The sequence below is a fragment of the Vicugna pacos genome, chromosome 32, assembly GCF_048564905.1.
Source record: "Vicugna pacos chromosome 32, VicPac4, whole genome shotgun sequence".
Taxonomy (NCBI): Eukaryota; Metazoa; Chordata; class Mammalia; order Artiodactyla; family Camelidae; genus Vicugna; species Vicugna pacos.
In genome coordinates, this window is record NC_133018.1 from 21,390,982 (window position 1) to 21,412,616 (window position 21,635).

The 21,635-nt window shown below is 46.5% G+C and overlaps 1 protein-coding gene and 1 long non-coding RNA gene across 4 annotated transcripts in view; both read left to right on the forward strand.

Moving 5' to 3' along the window:
- The window catches only part of TMEM132B (transmembrane protein 132B), a 292,208-nt gene that overhangs the window by 192,979 nt on the left and 77,594 nt on the right, over nucleotides 1-21,635 (forward strand). The window contains exon 1 of one of the 3 annotated variants that reach the window (XM_072952907.1): nucleotides 9,331-9,440. The exons of 1 other annotated variant lie outside the window; for it this stretch is intronic. The gene's annotated coding sequence lies outside the window, so the exon portion shown is untranslated. Of the gene's footprint in view, nucleotides 1-9,330; nucleotides 9,441-21,635 lie in introns of those variants that run through there. One more of the 3 variants, XM_072952908.1, reaches the window with a different exon arrangement.
- Nucleotides 19,090-21,436, forward strand: LOC140690844 (uncharacterized). The gene is made up of 2 exons (XR_012066172.1): nucleotides 19,090-19,241; nucleotides 20,708-21,436. It is a non-coding gene; the product is annotated as an uncharacterized lncRNA (long non-coding RNA).

Genomic DNA, 21,635 nt, shown 5'->3' on the forward strand with positions numbered 1-21,635 from the left:
AATCTTGTCACCGACTTTTGTGTCTTGTAATTAAAACGCGCCATGTTTGAGTTAATGTCTGGGGAGCTGGGGCGGGGGCGGTCGTCAAAAGGTGTTTAAAGGAAACCAGTTGATGGTGTGAGCCTTTATATTATAAAAATGGAAAGGTTTGACCTTACTTGGCAGGGCAAAGTATTGTTGAAACTCCCATCGCATAAAATTAACCATTTTAAAGCAGACAATTCAGTGGCGGCCAGCACACTCGCCAGGTTGTGTGACCACCATCTCTACCTTGTTACAAAGCACATTGGGAAGGTGTTCCCCAGTTCTCCACCCCTGCCCTCGGGGATCGCCCATCTGCTTTCTGCCTCTGTGGATTTACCTTTTTCTGCATGTTTCATATACAGGGAATCATACGATGTGGGACCTTCTGTGTCTGGCTTCTCTCCCTAGTGCTTTCCAGGCTCATTCACAGTGGAGCAGGGCTGAGGCCTTCATTCTTGTGGCCGAACAGTCGCTGTTGAGCGGACACACCACGGTTTGTTTATCCATCTGTCCGTGGCTAGACGTTTGGGATGTCCCACCTTTTGGCTCTTCCAAATAGTGCTACCGGGAACGCCTGTGCACTCATGTCTGAGTTCCTGTTTTCTTTCTTCAGGGGGTGGAGTATAAGTCTAGGAGAAGAATTGCTGGTTCATATGGCAATTCTGTGTTTAGCTTTTTGAGAAAATGCCAACCGGTTTCCAGGATTGACTTTTGAGGATACTAATAATGATACATAACAAAAAACATCTACCTAATTCCTGGGCTTAAATCCCAGCTGGGACAGGCCTTCCAGGACGTAGACCAGTGTAAAGCTGGTCCTCCTCACGGGCACGCAGCTCTGGGGAGGCTGGAACAGAGTCCGAGCCTCATCTGCATCACTGAGGCTCCAACAGTGGGCAATGATTTGCAAACCACATCATAAGAGGCAGAATCTGCCTCTCCACCCAAATCTGTAGTTGTTCGTGGACGGCAACAAACTATTACACATGGGGAGCAGAGTGTACTTTAGGAAGAGATGCCTGGATACTTGTAATCAGGCGCAGGGCAACATTACTGCATCCTGATTTACAACCGACTCTGTTAGAACCAGGCTGTCATCAGCTCCGAGCAAATGATAACTTATGTCTTCATCGCCTGCACGCTTTGCTTCTCGCTGGGTTTTTGAATCCAGCCTGAATATATACCCCCTCTTTTTAGAGTTACAATATATTTCACTTTCACTTAAAGCGTCTGAATGGATTATGAAAAGATTCAAACTCAAAACTGATCTTATCATAGTTTAAAAGATTTATCGGGAGGAAACTGAGCCGTGAGGACAGCCCAGTAATGCGATTATCCTCATTTATGGTGTGTGTCTTCTCTCTTGCTCAATCCACCCCTTTCCTTAGGAGAAAGAATTCAGTAGCGCCTTTAAGCTCAGATAGTTACCCCGATTCTTCTTTCTTTAGAAAACCCCTTTTTCTCAAGAACCGAATTCTTTTTTCCTCCTCCTACTCTGAGACAAAATGGCCATAATCTGGGGCTTTTCTGTTCTTCCAACTATAGTTAATATGGACCAGCTGTTGAGGTCCTGGGAGGTAAAGGTCAAACGTTCCTGTAAGCATTTTGAATTTTCAATTAAAAATTTTTTTAGCATTTTTTATTGATTTATAATCATTTTACAATGTTGTGTCAAATTCCAGTGCAGAGCACAATTTTTCAGTTATACGTGAACATATATATATTCATTGTCACATTTTTTTCTCTGTGAGCCACCATAAGATCTTGCTTATATTTCCCTGTGCTTTAGAGTAGAATCTTGTTTATCTATTCTACAGTTTTGAAATCCCAGTCTATCTTTTCCCACCCTCCGCCCCCTTGGCAACCACAAGTTTGTATTCTATGTCTGTGAGTCTGTTTCTGTCTTGTATTTATGCTTTGTTTTTGTTTGTTTTTGTTTTTTAGATTCCACACATGAGCGATCTCATATGGTATTTTTCTTTCTCTTCCTGGCTTACTTCACTTAGAGTGACATTCTCCAGGAACATCCATGTTGCTGCAAATGGTGTTATGTTGTCGGTTTTTATGACTGAGTAGTATGCCATTGTATAAATATACCACTTCTTCTTTATCCAGTCATCCGTTGATGGACATTTAGGCTGTTTCCATGTCTTGGCTACTGTAAATAGTGCTGCTATGAACATTGGGATGCAGGTGTCATCCTGAAGTAGGGTTCCTTCTGGATATATGTCCAGGAGCGGGATTCCTGGGTCATATGGTAAGTCTGTTCCTAGTCTGTCTGTCTGTCTGTCTGTCTGTCTGTCTTTCTTTCTTTTTTCTTCCTTTTTCTTCAAAGAGAAACATCAGGTCTTTTGGCATCTTGCTTCTGGTTAGCTGAGGTCTGGGTGAAATTTTTTAGGACTAGACAGGGACTATTGCTTTGGGAAGGATAGAAAACCAGGTATAAACAGAAAAAGGTAGTTTATTGGGAGGATGCTAGGTTAGCACATGAATTCAGAGGTCCACCGAATGACTGAGCCTCAGGAAGGCCCAAACCAAAGGCATCTCTGAAGACCTCAGAGGACTGAATTCTGAGAAGATCACTTTAGAGGTCTGTCTCAATATCGTATCATCTCTCAATCTTATTCTCTGGGTTTTAAGCTCAGTTTATCAAAAAAAAATCTGATTGGCTCTTTGCTCTCTCGTGGACTGGATTTCCGTGGGTCACTCATTGAGCTGGTCCAGTGTGTGTGGCCACGTGTGGGTGAGGGTGAAGGATCACCTAACACAGCCCGAGCTGCTGGAGTGTGTGCCTGTGAAGGGTCTTTCTCAGGGAAGTGGGCTCTGAGCTGAGCAGACATCCCACAAATGTGTCCTCACACGCCCCACCCCTCTTGTGAGATAACATGCACACACCCAAGTCCTCTTGACCTTCCGTGTGCGCAGACGGCAGGGCAGGAACCCCCGCGTCCACATCTGCTTCCTTCTGTGTAACTTCTTGATTTCCTTCTAGGCTCTTCCCTCCTCTGACCACGAGCATCATAGGTGGGGCTGTAAGTGAGCGTGTCCTACACGCACTGACTGTGCGGCGGGGGGGGGCATGGCCAATGGCCTGTCAATCCGATGCCCTCTTCTGGGATGTTGACTCTGGACTAGACTGGTGCCGGTTGCATAAGACGTGTGAGCACATCCATTTTATCCACGCGACTGATGAAACTGTCACTTTGTTGGGCCATCCAGGCTCCCAGAGCCACCCTGGTTTCTGTTTCCTGTTTTTCAGGTTTTCCCGAGACTTTTTGTTTTGTTTTGTTTTGTTTTGACTTTTCTTTTAAACTGGGCGAGCCAGCTACCTGGCGTCCTCCAGCAAATTCAACACATTCGGCTTAGTGACTCAGAGTGTGCCTGCTGCTTGCAACCCCAAACCCCTGGCTGACCCACTGTTGAAAGCCAGGATAATGGCTCAGAAAACTCAGGGGCCAGGGGATCCTTTGTCAGAAGGGAAAGTGTCAATAAGGTCCCTCGGCTGCTTGTACTAAGGCCAGAAGATCGTCTTCAGAAATTATTCATAAAGGAAGGAAAAAAGCCTGAAATTTGTCTCACTTTAATTTATCTGGTTAGCTCTCGTTGGCCACTCTGATTCACTAAGGGTCCATGAAATTGCCCCCTCTTTTAACTGTCTGCTCGTAGTCTGGACTGTTGCAGTGTGGGAAGGGAAAATGAGCCGCCTTCGTCTGCTTTCCCTCTTGACAAAGGCCTGCGTGCTCTGTGGTCCCGTCCGGCTCTCACAGCCCCCTTGCCAGTGGCATCCATTGCCGGGTTTTCCGTGACCTGCACACTAACACCGTGGTGAGAGCTAGCACACGCTGTGGCAGACTTAGCCGGGACAAAGTGTCCTCCCTGCCTTGTCACCTTCACGAGCGCTGGGATGAGGCCTGAGTTCTCTTCTTACTCACTGCGCCGGGCCCAGTACTCGGCACCTAGCGGTACTCCGTAAATCTTACCAAATCAAATTGTGTTACTCTTCTTTTACCAAAAGCCGTACTTGGGTTCCCCTGTTAGAATTGTTTGAAGTCATTGTGGTTCCATCCACTGAGTGAGTTAAGAGCTTTAGGTCTCTCCTCCAGGAGAGGTCTGGAATCTGAATTTTAGTATTAAACATGGTGGGGTTAGGCAAGTTGCGCTGGAAGTGAAGACCCCACGTGGCTACCTTCTGGCTTCTTGACTCCTTCCCGCACTGCACGTGGAACTGCTCTGAGCTGCTCTTTCTCTCCATCTTCGATTCTGAGAACCAGTTACAGTCCAGACAAAATGGACTGTTATCTTTTTTTTCTATTAGCTTTCAACTGAAGAATCTACTTGTCATCCAGTTTAAGTATTGGCAAGAATATTAGAGTTGCTTGGGATGAGGGAAAAAAATCCGTGTGTGTGTGTGTGTGTTAGCACCGTTACGTAGTACGGTGTGATACGGGGGATCATAAAATTACCCCTGCAGGGAATATCATTTATGGCTTTATAGCTAGCTTTTGCTCTATTCTTCTCAGTCCTGAGACCTGATCCAGGTCAAAATATACATAATTGAGCAAGAAAGAGCCGGTGAAGGAAAGCTGAGATGAGTTCTCCGTGAAGAGGGCATAGACATAAAATCAGGTGAGACCCGCGTTTTCTATGCATCATGTTAACATGTATCATTCTCCTGTATATCATAGCATTGTATTACACGGTTAGTGGTCTGGTATGAGTGCGTTATATTGCGATGTCTTGTTATATTGTGTAACGGTGTATTGGTTAGGAGAGAGAGTAACTGTGGGGTTAAACTGCGCGGGATCAGATCTTGACCCTGCTGTGTGCTGGCTGTGTGACCTTGGGTGAGTTGGGTTGGTTTGACCAAGAATCTTTTTTTTTTTTTTTTTTGAGGCTTTATTAGAATAGGGTGGCTGGTCTTCCATCAGTCCTGCTGTGGATGTGAACAGTTCTGGGCCTGAGGGATCATGAGTTCTCAATGCATTATGTTCGAAGGCTTTGGGAACTGGTATCAGAGGCCTGATGGGCTGTGACAATTGCTCTTGAACCTCTGCACCCCCGGAACGTTATTTCACCCTGGAGTCATGTTGTCTTCTAAATCCAAAGCTCTCAGGTGTCGTCGGAGGGTGTGGCCACAGTTAAATTTCTATTTCCTGGAGCCAGGAGACAAATGTGCATAATTGCTGACTGTCCCCATTTTTGTTTTAGACTGACAATATCTTCAGTGGAATTAATTACGATCTTCCGTTGTGGTGGGGTCACTTTTGATGGGTCTTGCTTGTGTTAGTCTCCCAGCTGAAGTTAAGAGGATAGAGTGGGAACACAACAATCTGAAGTTTCCCGAAGGCAGTGTGCATCCCTGAGCAGCCTCGTCTATTTCTTTGTACTTTACCGCTGTTGTCATTGTTTTGAGATTGTGCTGAAACCATAGGGGGCCTGAATTCTGTTCCCTACACTGCTGAGTCCCTCGTCTGCTTGGAAACAGAAAGTTTCCATCTGCTCTCCACCTTTTCCTTTTGAAATACTATTTAGCATATCTTTCATGACCCCATTATTCAACAGCCTTGGTGGAAGTAAGTTGATTACAACAGGTGCCTCACTTTTCACAGGAAAATCAGCTAAGGTTCTTTCTTCCTTAACTCCAAAAATGAAGGCTGTCTTTGAAAATGGAAGCTGAAGGCTAGACTGGCAGGTCGATGGTTCTAGCACAGAGTGGCTGGTTGCTGAGGAATTCATTGGGATAGTCAAGCTACTGGATTCCTTGAACTCTACCCAGTATAGCTCTTTGTATTAGTTAGGATAATTAATGTTAGCTGCTGTAACAAATAGCCCTGACCTCAGTGGCATAACACAATCCAGCAAGGCCTGGATGGAGGTTCTGAGCTACACCCAAGTCCAGGCAGTGGTCAGGGACTGCTTCTGTCCTACACCATCTGGACACTCTGCTGGTTGCCATGCCATCCTTCCGAGTTTCCATGGAAACCCGAAAACATCTCATTGGGTGTTTCCAAAGGCCGGGTTTGGAAGTGGCTCATGTTTCCTCTCCCCACATTTCACTGGTCAGTATGCAGAGACATGGCTTCAAGGGAGGCTGGCAGGTGTCGCCTTCCTACGTGGAAGAAGAAACGGCGAGGTGAAGCCGGGATGCTGCCCCGATGCACTTGTCAAGTGCATTTTGCCATATTTACCTGTATGCTATGTCTTCTTCTCTTTACTATGCTCTCATGGAATTACTTGTTTCCCATCTTCTGTTTCTGGTTTGTTTTTTTTTAAATGTCAAGTTCACAGTCACCCTGAACTCCTGTTGAACCTGAGCTCAGACCTTTCCGACTCACCATTGGATGGTGTCTCATTCTGTCTTATTATCCAAGTGTTTTCTGTGTCTCTGTCCCATCTCCCCCAGCATAAACTGTTCCGTGTGTTCCCAAAGTGGTCTGCTGGGGGAAGCTTTCCGTTTGTCTGGAAAGGGCTGCTCAGTGCTTGCAGAATGAGAACAGTGTCTATTTTAGCTCTTAATTTATGCAAAAAACTCCTAGCAAAGTAGAAATAGAAAGGAACTTTCTTGATAGACATTATCTTTCAGAACTCCAAAATAAACATTATGTTTCACAGCAAATCAAAGTTAGGACAAAAGAGGAGTTAAGTGCCTTGTTCTCAGGGCTGACATGTTACTGAATGTCTAGCCAAGACAATGACACATGGGAGAGAAACAAATTATGAAGATTATGTATCAGTGTCTGCTGCAAAACAAATCACTCTAAAATGAAGTTGTCCAAGATAACAACCATTTACGTAGTGTCTAATTATGTGTGTCTGCAGTGTTGGTCGGGCTCAGCTGGGCAGTTCTTTTCATGGACTTCCTTGGGCTCCGTCTTGCTCTGGTGGCCAGCTGCTGGGTAGCTGGTGGTGGTTGTAGCCACGAAGCTGGGATGCTTAATTTCACAGAGAAACTTAACTGACGGCTTAGAAGACAGGGGACAAGACTTTCATTATTTGTAGATGGTGGTCTGGTCTACTAAGAAGGTCTTAGTGGTAGGAACAAGACTGGATTGAAGGAGCTGGTTTTGTCACATTTGCACACACACAAATATATACCAATCAGCGTGTTTTCTGTTTTTGTTTTTTTGCCAGATATTGGTCCCGTGAAACTTTTTCCCTCAAGCAATACATTTGCAATCACCATGTGCATATGCAACTATCCCTTTCACGGTCTCTGGGTTTGTTCGCAAGAGCTTTCTTGTTATCCAATCTCAGATATCACCCACAGACAAACACAGAGAATTAGGAGATGGTTAGTGCTTGACAGAACAGGAGGAATCAGGTTTTCGGTACCTTCATTTATGCTTGAGAAAATTGAGGCTAAGAGAGGTCAAGTGAGTTGTCTGTGGTCACACAGCATAGAGCACAAGCATGTGCTATTAGTATAAATGTTAGTGTCATATTAGAAGCTTGGCTTTCTGATGCCTGGATCACTGCTTCTGCAATATCACAGTCACGCTTTTCTGACTTATTTCCATTTAAAAGAAAAGGCAGCCAGTGGGAATAATGGATGGAAGAGGACAGAAGTATTACTGTCAATGGGTTCTGGCATCTTCTGAAGGCAGAACGTACCTTAAACTTATATGAAATTTGGACATTGTGTCCTAGTACAACTCAGAGTGTCTTGGGGACACCAATGACCTTGTATCATGTTGTCATTTGCAGGACAGGGTTTAAGACTCACCAGTTATATGTTAAAAAAATAGGGATCTATTAATTAACTGTATAAATCCATTTATGATGTTTTAGTTATGTTGGGGGAGGAGGGTTACATCAGAGATTAACGTGCAAAAAAATGTTAAATTGGCACTCTCAGTGGTAATTAAAATATTAATAGGATGAGCTGAGTACTTGCTATATGCCAGGCACTATGTTGAACACTTTGTATATATTATCTAATTAAATTCTCACAATAACAAGGCAACGTAGGTATTGTGATTCTCATTTACAGATGAGGAGACAGAGGTGTGAAGAGGTTAAACCCAAGGTAACCAAGTGAGGCAAGGGGGATTCGAACCCACGTCTGTCTAGCCCCCAGGTTCCAAGTTCAACTCTTGCTGATGTTTCCTCAGGAGGCCTGTGGTAGTTTTAAAATAGATACACACCTTAAAAAAAATTAAAGTATAGTTGATTTACAATGTTGTGTTAGTTTTTGGTGTACAGCATAGTGATTCAGTTATACATATATATTTTTTTCACTATAGGTTATTATAAGATATTGAATATAGTTCTCTGCTGTACAGTAGGACCTTATTGTTTATCTATTTTATATATAATAGTTTGTATCTGCTAATCCCAAACTCCTAATTTATCTCTCCTCTTCCCTTTCCCCGTTGGAAACCATAAGTTTGTTTTCTATGTCTGTGAGTCTCTGTTTTGTAAATAAATTAATTTGTATTTTTTTTAGATTCCACATATAAGTATTATCATATGATATTTGGCTTTCTCTGTCTGACTTATTTCGCTAAGTATAATATTCTCTAGGTCCATCCATGTTGCTGCAAATGGCATCATTTCATTCTTTTTTATGGCAGAGTAGTATTCCCTTGGATATACACATTTTTATGACACTCCCTCCTATAAGAGGTGGAGCTTAGTTTTTCCACACTGAGTGTGGGCAGGACTCAGTGACTCAACTTTTAAAGAATAGGAGATGGTGGGAGTGATGGTGTGTGACTGTGGAAATTAGGTCACAGAAGGCATTGTGCCTTCCTTGTTCCCTCTTGGACCTTGCATCTTGGGGAAAGCCAGCTGCTGCAGCACAAGGACACTCAAGCAGCCCTTTGGAGAGGCTTGTGTGGTGAAGAACTCAAGCCCCCAGCAGACGGCCGGCCGTGCGAGTGCACCATCTTGGATGTCGATCCTCTAGCCCCAGTCAAGCCTTCGGATGATGCAGCCTGGCTGACATTCTCACCGCAATCTCACAAAGGACCCTGAATCAGAACCACTCGGCTCAGCTGCTCCCTAGTTTCCCATCGACAGGAACTGTGAATTAAGAAATGTCCATTGTTTTAATCCAGTACATTTTGGGGTAATTTGTTATGTGGCAACAAATAACTAAATTCAAGCCCTTCCAAAGTGAAGATGGACTCCGGTTAGCTTGTCTAAGTGATCACAAACCCTGAGCTGGCTTGAAACTGTTGTTTCAGTCAGTTTCCCTTCAAAGCCACAACTCACTGAGGGCAGTTTGGTTTTGTCCCATTGTCATAATGGTCACTGCTGTCATAATGGCCACTGCATCCTCAGGCAAGCTGCCTGTGGGCCACTGGTACCCATCTCAGATGACCTCCTCCAGAGCTGAGAGTCCTGTACGTCCCCTCCCACCCTCTGTGATGTGGCTGCCTGCACACCTGGGAGCCCACGGTGAATGTCCCGTTGTGAGTGGCCACCGCCCACGTGGACCCCGTTGAGTTTCCTCCATTGTCTGGGGGCCGTGGGACCCAGGGACTCAATGCATCAGTAGACCTTTGCTTGTTGGATGCAGCCGGGGCCCGACAGGGGCACACATACAGCCAGTTTTCTCAGGGCACCAAAGACCGAGGGACTTTTCTGCTCTTACCTGAAGCCACCTTGGAAGAAATATTACAACATTTAAGACAGACCACTTCTAAGGAGCAGAAACGGGAAAGTCCATCTCTTTCTTTGGGAAACAGGGTTGGGGTGAAAAGGAAGCGGCTGAGCCAGCTGTCCAGTTGACAGTTAAACCAAATTAATAAGTTGGATTTTCAGGAAAGTTACTGGAAACGGGGAACGTTTAATCAAAGAGGCCCAGTAATCCTTTTGAATGGAAGTGGCCCGGGGTCATGGGGATCTTGGTTTCTGGGGGTTTATGAGAGCACCCTGCTCCCCTCCCTCCTCACCTCACAGGACTGGGGAGCAGGGTGGGGACTTCGACCATCTGTACAAACTGTCACGTGTTCACTTGAAATCTGGAGCTCTGCCTTCGTCTGTCTCCCGGCGTGACTGCTGGCTGGCTGTGCTGTGACTCCTTGAGGTGTCCTTCAGACACTGCGCCGTGCTGTTTGCACAGCTAATTGCTCACGTCCCATGTCTGGTGGCGGCGCTGTGAATGCGGGCTTCTGCTCCGCCTGCTCCTTGTGATTTGGCACCGCGCTCCCCCCACATCCTCCATGGCCTTTCCAAATCCGTCTCCCGTCGCCCTTTGCAGCCTCTCGACCTCTGGAGGCTTGTGGCCAGGATGTCGTGGATGCAGGTCGGGTCTACACAAGTGATGCTCTGGGCAGGTCTTGGGGTCTGGGGGTCCTGGGGCAGTGGGAGCACTCTGAGAGGGACAGAAGGGGCCCTGGCATCAGCATCACTGCTTCTGTTTCTCAGCAAGCTGATGACAGCAGGGATGGATGGGGCAGCATCCGGAGAAAAATGCACGACCTTAGGCGGGTGCAAGCTTCTCTGGTCTTGTTTCCTGGCAGTCCCGTGAAGGAACCCCATTTGTCTTTCCCTCAGTCTTGCAAAGATTTCATTCAGCTCCTGAAATGTACCTGACGCTGTGTGTGCCCCGGGGGCACTGAGTGGACAGAAGGGACACAATTTCCACCCTCTGGAGCTTAGAGTCAAGTGAGGGAGACAAAAATAAACCCATAAAGGGGCTTAAATAGCTAATTTCCAATTGCAGAGGCCGGGCGCTGTGCATAAGAAGTAGGAGGAACTCTAAGAGAGAGTGAGGGGAGGGGCCGCTCACATCGGGGGTCGAGAAGTCCCATCTCTGTGGGTGGAACCTGGGCATCTGTGATCCTGATAAGCCCGTGCAGAGCTGTTTCCTATGTGCTCCACACCTTGGCTCACGAAACCGTCTCATCAGTGCTGTGAGGCCCTCAGCTCCCCCGCTCTCCCCGCCAGGCTCAGGCTGCTTGAAACATTTTGTTTAGAGGCATTCTTCGGTCTGACAGCTCCAGCTAAGGCAGGAAAGACACCTGGGAGGATGTTTGCAATGGTTAAAACTTGCAGTGGCTTAGCATTTCTGTATTCCTCCCTTCTGCCACCCTGAATCGCCCGGAATCTCTCTTGTGGTTCACCCTAGCCGGACACAGACAGCCGAGAGCTGGGCTGTATTCCGCCTGGCCAGGCTGGCGCTCCCCCGAGCCGGCCCTGCGGGAGGCGTGGGAGACAGATCTGGAGGGCACCTCCCACCTAAGCGAAGCTCGAATACCAAGCAGGCTGCTTGTTCTCGCTTAGCCTGCAAGGCACCACCACCTTCCACTCTTCCCTGCTGTGTGCTTCGGGGGGGGGGGTGATTCACGCCAAGAGATCGCTTCCCCTGGGCTCCCTTGCTGCTGGCTGCTGGCCGGGCTCAGCCAGTGGGAGGCATTAGCGGGAGACCAGAGGGCAGGAAGAGAAAGGTCCTTCCTGCACGTGCCCCCCAGGGCTAAAGGTCCTGCCAGATGACCCCCAGTCCCCCCACATCCATGGCTGCAATTCTCACCCGGCTCCAGCTACACTGTTCTCCCCCCATCCCCCCCCCATGGCCCTTTAGCTCAGGGGCGGTGACAGCTTTCTGCTGCCACTCACCTCTGGCCTCTTCAGCATCCCTTGTTATTTCTCTCATCCCTGCTTGTGCTTTTGCAGACAGTCCCTCATGCAATACTATTCCATTACATCCGTGTGAGTGGAATCCTGTTTCCCGCTGGGACCACCACGGATGCGCCAGGCGACGGGGCTGAGACTTCGTCGTGTGGGCGGTGGGCAGAATGTGGGCTTGCGGATGCCTGCCTGCTGAGGGCGCTGGCCGGGACGGAGAGCCCTTCCCCTCCGGTGTCACAGCTGCCTGGGCTCACTACGTTCTCAGCGCCACTGGGGCCGGAAGGATGTCCAGCTTTCCTTCGGTGGCAGCTCTCGAGTATGTTTTGATCTTTTTAAAAAAATAATTCCCACTGGTTTTTTGTTGTTATTGTTTGTTTGTTTTAACCTTTTTTGTAGAAGAGGGGAAGGTCATTAGGTTTATTTATTTATTAACAAAATTTTTTTAACTGGAGGTACTGCAGATTGAAGCCAAGGATCTCATGCATGCTAAGCATGCACGCTACCACTGAACCTGGCCTCGGTCCTTTAATACAAAGTCCTTTAAAGACATTTAATGTCTTATTACAGTTGCTTAAGAGACTTGCCGGAACATTTAAAGCACAAGGCGGTTGAGAGGCTGCTAAAGACGCTTAATTCATTTTGATCTGTTTGAGTTGTAGCAACACAGTATCACGTCGTCCTGGCGTCGCATGGTCTTAACTGCGGGTTCTTCCCTCGCTGGGCTCTGCTGGGAGGCTGGCTACCTAGCTCTAGACTTTGAAAGAGAAAAAAAAGCTAGAAATTGGTCTCCCTGGATTTCACGATGCACGTCTAGAATGCGGTTGGGAGGTGTGTCATTGTGATGCCGGTAACTTAGGTTTTTTAAGGAGGTTTCATCCAGGCACTCGGGTCCATTTTCCGGGGAGAGGAGGCTGCCCGTGGAAGACAGGACTGGCTTTAAGGAAGGAGGGTTGCCTGGCACTCGGTTCTGATTTATTTCCTCTGTTTGGCTCTCCCCACGTTATCAGTTGAAATATGGCTAAATGCCAGTGGAAAGTCACCACCACTGAAATTATGAGGCACGTAAAATAATGCCACTTGTGTCTCGTAAAATACTGCATCTCCACCTCATGATAGACTTTAATGCTGTCATATTTATGTCTTTTTTTTTTTTTCGGTAGCAAGCAGAAAGAGCTTAAATCAGCCTAACCAAATATCAGAGAGGAAGCTTTGGCTTCAGTGCTGGGGCAGCCCAGGGTGTGAAGCCGGCTCCTTGGCTGGCGCTGGGACCTCCTCGGACGCAATTCTCTCCCTGGCTCCCTGCCTCCACCACCTCTTCTGGTTTCTCTTGCCTTCATTCCCAGGCAGGTGCTCTTTAATTCTGTCTGCTCAGAATCTCCTCTCTAAAAGAGAGCACGTTTTCAATTTCCTCCACCCCATTTCTTTCTGTGCTTTGCAAAGACAATTCTGTTTGTTGGCACTGGCTTTCTTTAGTCTTGAAAGTCACTGCTGCTGTGGCAGTGGAAATAGAGATTTGGACCAGTGATTAAGTACTTGCCCAGACATATATCCAGAAGAAACTCTAATTCAAAAAGATCCATGCATCCCAGTGTTCACAGCAGCACTATTTACAGTAGCCGAGACATGGAAACAGCCTAAATGTCCATCAACAGATGACTGGATAAAGAAGAGGTGGTATATTTATACAATGGAATACTACTCAGCCATAAAAAAGAATGAAATAATGCTATTTGCAGCAACATGGATGGACCTGGAGATTGTCATACTAAGTGAAGCAAGCCAGAAAGAGAAAGAAAAATGCCATATGAGATCACTTATATGTGGAATCTGAAAAAAAGAGACACAAATGAATTTGTTTACAAAACAGAGACAGACTCATAGACATAGAAAACAAACTTATTGTTAACCAGGGGTGGGGGTGGAGGGAGAGGAGAGGAATAAATTGGGAGTTTGGGATTTATAGATACTAACTACTATATATAAAATAGATAAACAACAAGGCCCTCCTGTAGAGCACAGGGAACTATATTCAATACTTTGTAATGGCCCACAATGAAAAAGAAGATGAAAAGGAATATATATATATATATATATTTTATATATATTTTATATATATATATATATGCATATGTATAGATGAGTCACTATGCTGTACACCAGAAACTTATACACATTGTAAATTGACTATGCTTCAATTAAAGAAAAATACATGCCCAGAAAGGAGACACAAGGTGTGTAGGTCAGGCTCCACCCGACCTCACATGGGCCAGAGGAACAGTCCCCTCCTGGGTCCAGAAACTGAGGGACAGGTTACTAATGACAGTCAAATTCACCATCTAATAGTGGCCTTATTTATTTTTCAATTTGCTTTGTAATTGTTTCCTTCCCCTAGAATAGACACTCCAGGAGAGCGGGAACCCCACTTGCCTTCCTCACACGTGATCCCCGGTGCTGAGCACAGCGCTGGGCACACAGGAGATGCACAGATGGGTTTTATCAAATGCTTGAATGAATGAGTCATAGTCCAGAACTTAGAGACCCAGCCAGAGGGCATATGTTTGGGAAACCCCAGCAGAATCAGAGCCTGGGGGTAGACCAACCGCAGCTTCTTTTTGCGTCTTCCAGGCGCGCTGACCTTGGTGGTCTGGGACGGTCCTAAACTTTTAGTTCCGTTAGAGGCTCACACACTGCCAACAACGTGCTCTCATTCTGTGTCCAGAAAGTGTGGTCCCCAGGCTCCGAGCATCTCCCACGAGGGTGAATCAGCCCATGTGCACCTGGGAGAGCAAACTGTGGCCTTAAGACTGAATGGAGTTTTCCAAGATACTGGCTTTGCAGGCACTGACCTTGAAGGTTCAGAGCCGAAGTAGGAAATTCTCTTTGTTCGGATGTCAGTCCAAAACCTGCCCTCTTCACCCTGGCGTGCTTTGCCTCCCAGCATTCTCGCGCCCCTCCTCTGGGGGTGGAGGATGTGTGGGGACATGATGCCAAAGGTCAGCTGGCCGGATGGCCATCGCGTGCCACAGGGCAGCTCATTAGTGCAGCGTGGCTCAGCCACCAGAACACATGTCACCTTTCATTCCGTTGTTTCAGGCCAATTAGTGGCCGTCCTCCTCTGAGGTCTGACCTGGTGCTGACTTACATCGGATCTCATCATTATGTGGCATCATTTTCACTCCTTGAGAACCTTCGGAGGTGGGAAATGAGACTGATGTCGGGTGAGCTCAGACAAGTTCACGGTGCTGGCACATGCATCCTGTGTGAACTCAAGTCTCTGGAACCTGTGCACGGAGGACTTTCCCTGTCCCGGACTGTCTTATTTTTGCATCCTGTAACTGGGTGTTTGAGCTGCCTTTGTGAGACCAAAAAAAAAAAAAAAACCCAACAGTTTACCACTGTTTCCTATTATTTCATGCATGATTCTAGTTCATACTTGCTCCTTGGGACCAAATTAGTCTCTCTTAAAAATACAGCAGGATAGGTTTAGGCTCAATTCCAGGAAAATAATTTCAGGAGTGCTTGAATAGATATAATCAGCGAAGGAGAAGTCAGAGAAGCTACAGGCACATAATCCTTTGTAATTGTGGTTGACTTAAGACCTAATTACTGCAGAGTAATTGGCCTCTAAGAAAGATTTTTTTGAGGCTATCGGAATGGATACAATGGGCCAAGGAGGAGGTGCAATGGGATCATTGGGTTTTAATTAATTGGTGACAGGAGAATTCCTGTTTCCTGAAGGAGAGCCCTTCACTTCGGGAGATTTACACACTGTGGGATGACCGGAGCCTGCAAATCACTGCCATTGAATTTCTGCCCAGCTGACATTTATTGAAAAGCTACCCGGTAAATTGAAGGTTACAAGAATTCTAATCTGATTTTTTTTTTTTACCCTAGTTGCATTCAGAATGTCAGCCTACTTGTGGGATCCTCTCAACTCTCCTCAACTTCAAGGTTAATGAGGTTGAAGATGTTCTGTGGGTTTGCTTTTGAACACCCCGGCGTGTCCCTCTGTCTGTCTGTCTTTTTCATCTTTTGGCCTTTGGTTTTGCGGCGTTGAAATAATTCCAGGTGGTCTGGAGGCGCTCAAAGCCTGAGCTTTGAGAGCGCCAGAACCGAAGGTAGACATTGTCCCTGCTTGGAGAAAACTGTCATCGTCATCACGTGTGGTGCTCTTTGGGCAAGTGGTCCCCGTCATCCCTGCTTGCTGCTGAGTCCTGTGCAACAGCACGCCTCCAGAACGCTAGTGCTGGATGTGAGGCGCGTAGCTTCTTGAGTTGTGTTGTATACGATATGGCGCCCACGGTTAACAATACAGTACTGTACTCTTAAAATTTGTTGAGAGGGTAGCTTTTGTGTGAACTGTTCTTACCACAATGAAAAAAAAAATAGCACTGGTGACTCCCAGTCCAGGAATGGCTGAGGAGCTGGTGTCACACGAACACTCTCACCGTTGACACCTATAAACTCTGGAGAAAATGCAAAAATCCCCAGCTGCATGGAGCACAGAGAGAGTGACCAAATGAAGCAGCTACTTGGCAACAGTGAGCCTCCCGGTGTGGATTTCCCATCTTGTGACGCATAGACTGATGGAAGGCCCCATGCGGGGACGCTGAGACGCAGAAAATCCAGTCTTTCCTGACGCTGTTGTGAAGATGCCCATGGCTGGTTATGAACATTGGAAGGGACTGAGTGATGCATGGATGGTCCCGGCCGGAGACGGACAGAAAGGACCTCACACACAAGGATCCAGGTGTCACACTCTGGGGAAGCCAACGAGGCGTGGGGTTGAAGCGTGAACTCTGAGGTTCACAGCTCGTTCGTTCGTTCGTTCATTCATTCATTCATTCATGACATATTTATGGAGTCCCTGCTATGGGCCAGGTGCTCTTCCAGGCGTTGGAGGCATTGCAGGGAACATGAAGGAGAAACATCCCTGCCCGCATTGAGTTTACCGTCTCAGAGACAGAAACTGGCCATAGCAAAAGCAAGTAAATAAAGACTATGTTCGATGTTGAGAGACAGCAGGGAGGGTGAGGGGCTGGCCAGGGTAGGAGATGGGGCTTTCCGCAGGGTCCCTTAAGGAGACCTCACTTAGACGGCAGCATTTAAGGCAAGTCCTGAGGGTGAGCTGTGCAGATACTGGTGGGAAGAGGGGCCAGGGAGAAGGGGGAGGCAGTGGGAAGACCTCGAGGCAGCAGCGAGCCTCACGCTGCAGGAACAGTGAGGGACCGCTGTGGCTTGGACAGAGCGATGGAGGGGGCGATGGTCGCAAAGATGTCCAGGGAGGGACCGGGCATTGCGGCAGAGGGGGCCGGGTTGTGCAGGGCCATACAGATCCTTGTAAGGAAATCAGCTTTTATGTGAATGAGATGAGAATCCCGCAAGGGTTTTGAAAAGGACAGTGAAGATACCTGACTTCTTTTTGAACAGGAGAACTCTGGCTGCTGTGTAAAGAAAACATAGTGGAGGGCAGGGGGCGAGGGCGGGAGCGAGAGATCGTTTCGGAGGTGACTATAGTCACCCGGGCAAGAGGGGATAGTGGCTTGGGCCAGTGTAGGAGCAGCAGGCGTGGGGACAGTGAAGATATTTAAAAGTATTTATTTCCCAGGCAGACGTGACAGGCTTTCTGCACAGAACATGTGCGGGCTACTGAGGAAAGGGAGGGGCTCAGGATCATCAGACAAGGATTTGACCTGAGTGACCGGATGGGCGGCTGGCTTTGCCTTTGATGGGGAAGAGCATGTGGTGGGGGATGGGCTTCACCCCCAGAGGTTCAGTGTCAAGCTGGGGATGCTGTTTGGATTTCTAACTGGAGCCGACGAATAGGCAGTTGGACAAAAGAGTCTGGAATTTGGGAGACAAGTCCAGGTGGTAGGTATCAACCTCACGATTCTTGCACCTTCTGACCCCACCCCTCTGAGAGCCACGAATCCCTCTCGTACTTACAGTCAGACGTCTGTGGTCTTTAAACTTTGCTTCAGGTGAACGTGAGCTAGGGTTCTGCGGGCTGCTTGTCTTGGATGTGGCCTTTGCTGGGTTGGCCACGAACATACCCCGATCATCTATTGTTGCAGCCTTCTTAATGGGGAGCCCGGTGAAACCCTTCGTGTGGGATGTTGCTCCTGTATCTCAGCAGGGACACCACCAGGACTGGGGATGAGTGGCACTGATTGCCTCCGCCAGTGGGCCCCTGGTGACCAGGGCAGCCCGCAGTGTGCTGGACGTACAGGTGCCCTCCACGGCCACCCGGAGGAGCCCAGCCGACCAGCATGTGCGGGGCGCGACCCCAGGACCTCGGCCTCATCAGCAGCTGTGCTCCTTGGAGGAGCCAGCCCGCCCCTGAGGCCGCAGAAGAATCCCCGTCTAACGAGGCCTTTCCCAGTCTGGGTGAAGGGGAGTCCTGTGCCACACGGCAGGAGAGAGGTTTTCACTTTGAAGCAGACTCTGAAGAATAATTAGAGGTGTCTGCGGGTGACTCCGCTCGTGTATGCCACTGGGCCAGGCACAGAGCTGGGGACATGGTCCTCTCGCTCAGCGTGCAGGTGTGAATCAATGGCTCAGTGTCTACGTGTATGTATTTACACGTATGTGTCTAACTGAATCCCTCTGCTCTACACTTGGAACTAACACAATATTGTAAGTCAACTGTACTTCAATTAAAAAAAAAAGAAAGAAAGCTAATAACGTCAGAGGACTTCAGCTGAGGACTTGGAGGCCAGCAGTAGAAGGAACACTTTTTATTTTTCCATGTATGTATGTATTTATTTATATTTATTTATTTTTAATTGAAGTATAGTTGCTTTACAACACTGTTAGTTTCTGGTCTACAGCATCGTGGTTCAGTTATATATATATATATATATATTCTTTTTCATTATAGGCTATTACAATGTATTGACTATGGTTCCCTGTGCTCTGCAGTAGGTCCTTGTTGTTTATCTCCTTTATGTACAGTAGTTTGTATCTGCAAACCCCGGACAAGGGAGGAAGACTTTTTGCTTTTACCTTCTTTTGTACTTTTTGAATTTTGGCTCCTGGGAATATATTTTTTACTCAACAATTAACACTATGTTATAAATCAAAATAACAGATACCTGGCCCTGCTCTCAGGGGTGGCCATGACTGTGCACCCCCAGGAACCCCGAGGAGCCCCAACGAGGCCCCATGTGCCCGCTACCCTCTGCACACACGCCCAGAGCCCGTGCGTCACTTCTCACGTCAGCCAGCCTGGGTTTGCCTTTCTCTTTAAGGGGACTCCAGCAGCCCTGGATTCCCTGAGTCATTTTGCAGAACAAGAGTGTTCCTCAAGGTCGGTAACGGGAAGAAACAGAGAGGGGGGCGACTCTGAGATGGTGTATTCAGGAAACTGGTGTGAGATGATTTCTGGGCCGTCATTTCCCAGAAGGGTTTTCGGGATGTTGTCAGAAAGACCGAGGCAGAGGGGGAAGAATTAATTGTGGCAATTGTCTTCACTGTCTCCAGGCTTGTCATGGTGGTGCTGATAAAATCAAATCAGCTGGAAGTGAGGGTGAGTTGTTAGTGTGAGAAATCGTCCTGGATTTGGCAGCTGAGAGAGTGGAGGTGTCTACGGTGTTGGCTCATTATCAAGATTTATTGTTTTCAGCCCTGGGAAAATGTTGGTAAGCAAAAATAAGGTCACACACCAGTCTGCGAGGTACTTCAAAATATTTAAAAAATGGAAAAAAGAAGAATTTAATGTCATTTTTTTTTCTGTGGTTGGAAAGTAGGGCAATGGGTTTGTTGACTTATCATAAGCTGGTTTGAGTTGGATGGAGAGTTTCTGGGAGGATTTGCTGCAGAAAAATGTATTCAAGGTTTCAATGAAAGGAGAATAAACAAAGCAAGGGAGAGTTGATGGCAGTAGCTTTCTTTTCTTTTTTAAAATTGGAGCATAGTTGATTTACGATGTGTTAGTTTCAGGTACATAGCAAAGTGATTCAGATACACACACACACACACACATACACACAGATACATATATTTTAAATTATTTTATTTTAAATCATAGGTTATTACAAGATATTAAATATAGTTCTCTGTGCTCTACAGAAAATCCTTATCTATTTTATGTATAGTAGTTTGTTTCTGTTAATCCTAGACTCCTAATTTATCCCTCCCCACCTCCCTTTCTCCTTTGGTAACTATAAGTTTATTTTCTATGTCTGTGAGTCTGTTTCTGTTTTGTCAATAAATTTGTTTGTATTATTTTTTAGATTTCATATGTAAGTGGTATCATATGATATTTGTCTTTCTCTGTCTGACTTTCTTCACTTAGTATGATCATCTCTAGGTCCATCCATGTTGCTGCAAATGGCGTTATTTCATTCTTTTATATGGATGAGTAACATCCCATCATATATATATCACCTGCTGATGGGCACTTGGGTTATTTCCATGTCTTGGCTATTGTAAATTGTACTGCTCTGAGCATTGGGGTTGCATGGATCTTTTTGAATTAGAGTTTTTGTCTTTTCTGAATATGTACCCAGGAGTGGAATTGCTGGATCATATGGTAGCTTCATTTTTGTTTTTTTCAGGAACCTCCATATTGCTTTCCATGGGAGTTTTTTTTTTTTTTTTTTTTTGGTGCTTGTGCTTTTGGTGTCATATCTGAGAACTCATTGCCTAAACCAGAGTCACGAAGATTATTGCCTATGTTTTTATAATTTTAGCTCTTACACTTAGCTCTTGGATCCACTGTGTGTTCATTTTTGTTTATGGTGTGAGGTAATGTTCCGGAGCAATTCCTCTGCGAATGTCCAATTGTTCCAACACCACTTGTTGGAAAAAACACCACTTTTCTTCTTTCAAGTGTCTTGGCAGCCTAGCTGAAAATCACTTACTCATAAACGTAAAGGCTTACTCCTAGACTCCCAGTTCTATTCCATCGATTTATATGCCCATTCTTCCACCTGTGCCTTGAATACTGAAGCTTTGTAGTAAGTCTTAAAATGGGGGAAATGGGAGTCTGCCAACTTTATCCTTCTTCTCAAAGATTGTTTTGGCTGTTCTGGGTCCCCAGAGATTTGGAAATATTTATTCTCATTTGTACCCCTTCCTTTTCACCCTGATTTTTTTTTTTCAGTTCTCAGTTCAGCTGGTGGAAGAGGCCGTCACACAGCAGTTGAGATTTTACGCCTCTTCTTGAGAAGACAGCCCAAGCCCAAATCGAAATTTTCTACTAAGATTTCACATGCCTGGGAAGGGTCCCCCACCCGGCTGAGGAGTTGAGGTCAGGATTCACCGCCGAGCCCAGAGCCATGGTTAGGAACTGGGTCTCGTGGTAACACCAAGGCAGGAGGGTTTTGAGAGACAGATTCCCACAAGAATGAGGCATCGTTTGTGAGCTGGAGTCGCACACAGGTCATCAGGTGTTTACTCAGAAGGGCAAAAATAAAACGTGTTTTCTCAGAGATCACAGACATCTGTGGGGACCTGGGGGACATGATAAATGGATCAGATGGGCTTCAGAGGCCGACTGGGGAATTTCAGCCCCACTGGTGGGGGTGGCCCCTGCTGCCCCAGTGGACTGTTGCCACACGGGTCATGGGACAGATAATGTTGCCTGGCCTTCCAATTTTTTCGAAGAAAAATCAGAAACACTGGTTTTTTGGTGTGAACATTCTGCATTTAAAACTATCAGCAGCCAGTTCAAATTTTGTGAAAACACAGCAGTGGAGGTGGTTAAGCGGGGACGTTGGCCCTGGCCATATGCAGCCCAGATTCTACATTGTAACCTTTAGGTTTTCTATTTAACTTTCCTAATCAGCTAGAAATGCAATAAAAGAACCCCTGTTCTTGAACTGTTCCCATTTGACACAGTCTTAAGATTTTTTTTTTAAAGTTCTAGATAGCAATTTAATGAGGAGAAGTCTTGAAATTAAACCAATGAGGAGAGAAGGTTTTGAGCTCAAAAGTCCCTGCTCTAAACTAGGGACTCTTAAATATTTTTAGACCTTTAATGGCCGACCTCAGCCCGGTTCGTCACCCTGAAACGTTTCCCACAGCAAGCT